The following is a 5,780-nucleotide window of genomic DNA, read 5'->3' as shown; positions in this document are numbered from 1 at the left end:
AACGTCTTACAAACGTCTCGGAACAGCTCCAAATGACTACAAACGTCTTGCGCTGCGTTCAAACGTCTCATAGATGTCGACAAGAAGAAGTTTCCTCTGCGACGTCTCTTAAACATCTGCAGTCAGATGTTTGCTTTGAAACTTCTGTGAAACATCTGCAGTCAGATGTTTTCTAGACTTGTTTCCAGCACGTGGAACTTGAGACCACGTCAAGGAGACGCGCCTATAGCAATCAGCAGAGAGTTGCCGCCGTGGATTAAACATGTTGTAAATCACGGCACATAAATTAGATGGCTCTCCTGCTTGACATTTCGAAGAGCAGGCGCGCCGGTGCAAAGACCGCTCTTTGTATTCGAACACTGAAAGCGCGTTTTCTCCTACGGAGCCGGAATCACGTTCCGCGTACATCGAGTGCAGCTAACCCGCCACTCGTAAGGCTGGATATAGGTAACATATAATGGCCCTGAAAGCCGACGGTAGTTACGCGAGCGAAAAAATTTGCTTCATGTTGCGAACGCCTCTGTTAGGGCTCGGCTAGCTGGCGGCAGCACGCGGATTGACAGGCGCAGGGTACGCTGCCTTCGCCGCCTTCCCGCCACCTTCGCCGAGCTCGCTCGCGCGCTTATCACCCGCGCGCTATCGTGTCGGCAGATATTGGAGGCAATCAGGGTTGCCAGATGGCTCCGACCTCAGGTCGCCAAATTGGCCTCCGTAGTAGCCCAAACGTAGCCAAAAGCGAAATTTTTGCATAGCCCAAAAGTAGCCAAAAATATTTGTTTTTGTGACGACATTTCTTAAGCATATTGAATTCATTTTCGGCAGGAATATTTACATATTAGATTTCTTTCCCGCACATGATGTCTGAGGAGGTGCGCACGGCGTGTTCTTTCCGTTGTTACGTTTCGCACTCGTCATGCGCGCTAACCAGTGCGGCTAACCAGGTGCGCTAACCAGGTCCTAAAGATGGGGCCGCAGTTCCACTTCGCAGGCGCGGCAGTAGGCCATATCACCTGAGGCTGATGACGACAGCCAGTCTGCACGCGGAAAAGAACGGCGGCGCTATATAACGCAATCGCAGCTCTAGTTTAGGAATATTTCACCTTTTAAATGTTCGCGCGCAGATTAGACACATAGACAGTGAAAATACCTTACTGTATACTTACGCAGCCTCATATATAAATTTTATGCTTTAAGAGAACGGTTCTCACTGAGAGCGTCACCTCAAAGCATCTAGCATGCGCCTTCTTGAAGCTACATTCTACGAAATGCATGAGCCCAGAATAAATGATAATCTATGTCAATTTTATCTTTAGTCTAACAGCACGTTCACAATAATGAGAAAAACATATTACCCTTGAATTACGGCTCCATTTTTCATTTCTTTTTGTAGTTATGGATGTACATCACCCACTTGCCCATTCTGATTAAAGTTCTCGTAGCGACAGATCTAATGCCATGTCATGCCACTAACTTCCGCCGCCTTCGTTAGTTACAGTGGGTTCCGCGCCGCGCCGAAGGATGGCTCCATGGCTCCGCATCAGTGCATGCAGATTACGCAACGGACACGGCGCTCTCGCGTCGCTCGCAGTGAATCTCGAGGGCTGCACGTGTGCCGCTTGAGGCTGCAGGAAAAGCGTAGGCTCTTGCGTGTGGCGCGCTTGGTGTGTCCACCACGAGAATAGGAATAAACAGAAAAAGACTTTATTAATGCGCACGCATTACTTGCCTCATGGGTATCTTGAGCAGAATGTGTCCGCAGAACCAGAATAAACTAAACAAGAAAAGGAAATGCCTGGCGATGGGTATCCAACCAGCCACCTACCGCAGCCGAAGCGGACGCCCAAACCACTAGGCCACGTCTACGGTTAACGGTTAGCATGTGAGGATCACGAAACCAGGCAACAGAAGTGAAACAGTAGCATTTAATGCTTACACATTCGCACCATGTAGGGAGACTTAAGTTCTCTTAGTGTTTTCCCTCTATTCTGGTACCATGGTCACCCGCGGTACACCGTCAATGGGAGAACGCTCACAGGTGCAGACGGCAGCAGTCTATGTTCGGTGGCGCGCGTGCGCGGGTGGCGTTAGCAGCATTAGTTCGCGGATGGAGTGCGATCTATAGGCCGTGAAGTGTTTCCAGGGGCAACTTTCACGTAGTGTCCACTCTTTATAAAAGAAATCGAAAGGCCATAATCCTTGACCGCCTGGAACACTTAAGTTTTCTCGAACACAGCGTTTACAAATTGTCATTTTGTAGCAGACGCGCTCAATTTCTTTAACCTGCTATAGACTGCATTTTGATTCCAGCATGCCTTTTATTTCTGTCACTATATAATTGTAAAAGAGCACACTGTAACTACTTTAACTTTTTTTTTCACACATGAAAAAGATGTAGCCAAAAAGTAGCCACATAGCCAAAACGAAATTTCTGACGCCAACTCGAACAAAAATCGCCCAATTTGGCTATTAATAGCCCAATCTGGCACCCCTGGAGGCAATAATCTTTCTTGAGTCACGCCGCAGCTTGCTGCTTGGTGTCGCTCCGCACGGTGGCGATGCAGGCTAGTTTGCCAAAGTGGTTTTAACCGTTTCAAGCAGAAATAAATCTTAGTGCAAGCTGCAAGTGCTTAGTTTTACATGAAAGTATTAGATTCAATTTGTTTTTTGGTTCTTTGATGATTTGTTTATTTTTACGTTTAGAAATTTAGTACTTCATTTCGCCATTTAGCGTTGCAGAGGCTAGCGATAGCTACGCGCGCGAAGTGGATGCTGCGTACGTTGTACATTTCGCTGCGCACTTTTTTCCGCGCTGGTTGGCACTTCACGCCGCTGCAGTTCGCAGTTTCCCCTTTTTCTGCGGTATCGTTTACCACCAGTGTTGCACTGAGATGTGAGCCTCGTTTTCCGCAAAAGTAAGTAACCTTCCATTTCTTTTCCGTGGTGAAAGTGTCGGCCTTGCTTTAGCTAAGCCTCTAACGCGCCTGATTGAATGGTCGGCTAGTGTGTCACTCCTTTGGTTTACAAATCACAAAACAGTATCAGCCAGTGCTTTACATGCCAAAGTGCTATTTGAGCTTTTGTTAAGTGGATACAGCTAGGCTGCTCTCGCATGCGAGTTGCTTTCTTTACCAAGGCGGTGACAAGGTGAACGTGACAAAGCTCCAAACCAACCAGCTTTGTTTAAGCGTACGTTGATAAGGCGCGAATTTTTTCCTAGACATTGATTAAAGTCTGTGCTCTATTGCATTCTGGCAGGGTTTTATTCTTGCCAAGGACTCTCATCTGGCCACCTGTGTGCTCTAATTCTTGCTGTGATTGCCGTGAGTGAAACTCGCGTTAAAAAGGCTTTGGTTATCTTCACTAAGGTATTTGTTTGGGCTAGTCAGTACATTGTTAAAACTGGAGGCACAGCGCACGAAGGACCTGTCCTGTCCTTCGTGCGCTGTGCCTTCAGTTTTTGGTTATCTTAACTACGTCAAGCTTTTATTTCATTACTATTGAGAGCCCCGGCACAAAGGTAGTTTACTCAGTGGTGCTGCTCTGTATGTGTGCAGGCTGTTTGACAGTGCAGTGAAGTACTACGGCTCTTTGCAGGCATGGCAGCTTTTATTTTTTGGAAAACCAATGCGTCGTGCACAGCTGGCGTTGTCCCTGCTTCACTGTGTGCATTTCGTTTTGGGTACAGGCTGTTCAACAGTGGTTTTCAGAGGACCTCCTTGCCTGCTCAAATTCTCAATTTTTGGTAAGCACGCTTTGCAGGTGACACCTTTTCTTTCACTTCATGATTTCTTGTATAGGTCTAGGCTGTTTGCTAATGTTCATTCCACAAGCCCCATTATTTGTTTGTCCTTTAGAACCCCAACTGTTGGCCGGAGGAGCAAGGACCTGGTCTAGTTTCACGCAAATTAATCGCAGTACCTTGTACTTGGTTGTTCAGAAAACTTGGCCTGGAGATTGTTTCAGTTCTGAGGTGGGAATCTGGACAAATGCTTCTTGTGCAGTGGTGTAAGTAATCTCTTGCCCGCTGTTTGAGTTTCATCGTACAGATTAGAAAGGGCTTGTTTGGAAATTCAATTCAATTCTCAATTCTTTTTATTATTATCATTTCTTCAGCACAGTACATAACATCACTGTCTGGATCCTTAGCCAAAGGCTAGTTATGGATCCATGCAATAAAAGCAAAGATATTAGTGAGGACAAATGCTTTCTACATGCAGTGATAGGAACCTTATACATTTGTCTTATTTGTCTTATCTTTCAGATGTGCCCCTGTGTGGCTGTCAAGGAAAGGTCAAAGATTTAACCCATCTCTGGTGTATACTGAAGTGATGCAGGTATTACCAGGACAGCGGCATCTCTGCTATGTTTTCGTGCGACGGTGGAAGATGTCAACCATCAACCACTTTTGATTCAGCCACATCTTGCAGGTAAGAGAAAGCCTGATTGCAAGATGCAGCTTAGGAGGTTCTGTGAGTACAGTGTGCATCACAGTAAGTCAGTGCACTTGCTATTGACTGCTTGGCTTTCAGTGTCCATGCACGCTGTTTGAATTTTGCTTCTGTTAAAGGCCTCCACAGTGATTGAATTCTTGAGTTTATGGTGAGCCGTAGCATTCTGCTGAAATGCCGCTTGCAATGACATCATATGCATATATGTTTTTGGTTAGCTTATTTTATTGCCTGTGCTGTCACTCCTTGCTATTTCCTGGTCTTATTTGCTTCCGACTCCTCATTGGCCATTCTACATGCAGCTGACTGACTGTGCTTTTGGTTACTCTAATATTTTTCACTTCTGCAGGCTGCTGAACAGAGCTGGATTTGACTTCCCCTTGTTACCGTCTAGTTGGCATCCTCCTTGCAAGAAAAGCGATGTTTGGAACACCTAGCGAGCTCTTCATTGCCATCCACATCACAGCAACTTGCTCATCAACGCATCCGTTGTGAAAAAGGCCCGGGGCCGAATTAATTTTTTATTTAACAATTGGTTGCTGCTCGACACTTCCCCGCCATCCAAGTGCTTACCGTTGTAACGTCAGCCAACCCAGTGAAGCTACCTCCTCCGTGGCTTCTAACATTAATTTCCTGATCCTTTTCTTTTTTTGTGTGTGGGTGTGTGCACTGGATTCAATAAAGAGTAACGCAGTGACTGAAAAGTGTGCTAGCACATGCATTTATGGCTCATTACTACAGCCATACATCCCTTGTAATGTGGGCTTATTGTTCGGGTCATTGCAAATCAGCTTTGAGTTCATTTTTGAGTGTATACCAGAAAAATGAACTATAACATTTTTAAAGCTTTAGAGGGTTTAAAGGCAGCACTAAAATCAGTCTTGAAATGCGTAAGATATTACAGGCACCCATTTCGGAAAAAAAAGGAACGTCTAAAAAAATTATAGAAAAGTTCTACCTCAGAAGTTTTCTCGCCGTATACAAGCGTAGCGTTAGCAGAGCTAATAGAGGGCTAGTAAACGTCTAAGAATAAAACACTGCTTAGATGAAACTTCTTCTAGATGTCAAGCTTTTTTTCCGATACAGACGAACCAAGTGCTTAAATGATCTACGGGAGGCGAGACGTACGCAGAAAAAAATCAAACGAAGATTGGATCAGCTGGCGAACCAGCGCTGGAGGTCTTTTTGTCAGCACTTGTATCCCCGCAAGCCCATGTCCCTCGTATGGCGTACTGTGCGGGGCCTCCGTACGCTTCCGCAACAAAGACAACCATTCTATGCGTTGGCTGTCTATCAAGATCGACAGCAGTCTGAGGTAGCAACGGACTACTG

The 5,780-nt window shown here is 45.8% G+C and overlaps 1 long non-coding RNA gene across 2 annotated transcripts; it reads left to right on the top strand.

Annotated features, from left to right (window-relative positions):
- The first annotated feature begins 2,549 nt into the window (after positions 1–2,549).
- On the top strand, positions 2,550–5,470 carry LOC149334619 (uncharacterized). 2 transcript variants are annotated; one of them, XR_016285007.1, is made up of 5 exons: positions 2,550–2,912; positions 3,686–3,742; positions 3,855–4,005; positions 4,262–4,427; positions 4,798–5,470. It is a non-coding gene; the product is annotated as an uncharacterized LOC149334619 (long non-coding RNA). The 2 variants fall into 2 exon arrangements; XR_016285006.1 differs by lacking the exon at positions 2,550–2,912 and having other exon boundaries at positions 3,492–3,742.
- The last annotated feature ends 310 nt before the right edge of the window (positions 5,471–5,780 follow it).

Source organism: Amblyomma mixtum, chromosome 8 (assembly GCF_055824585.1).
Source record: "Amblyomma mixtum isolate Tamu chromosome 8, ASM5582458v1, whole genome shotgun sequence".
Taxonomy (NCBI): domain Eukaryota; kingdom Metazoa; phylum Arthropoda; class Arachnida; order Ixodida; family Ixodidae; genus Amblyomma; species Amblyomma mixtum.
This window is presented reverse-complemented; position numbering and strand designations above follow the sequence as displayed.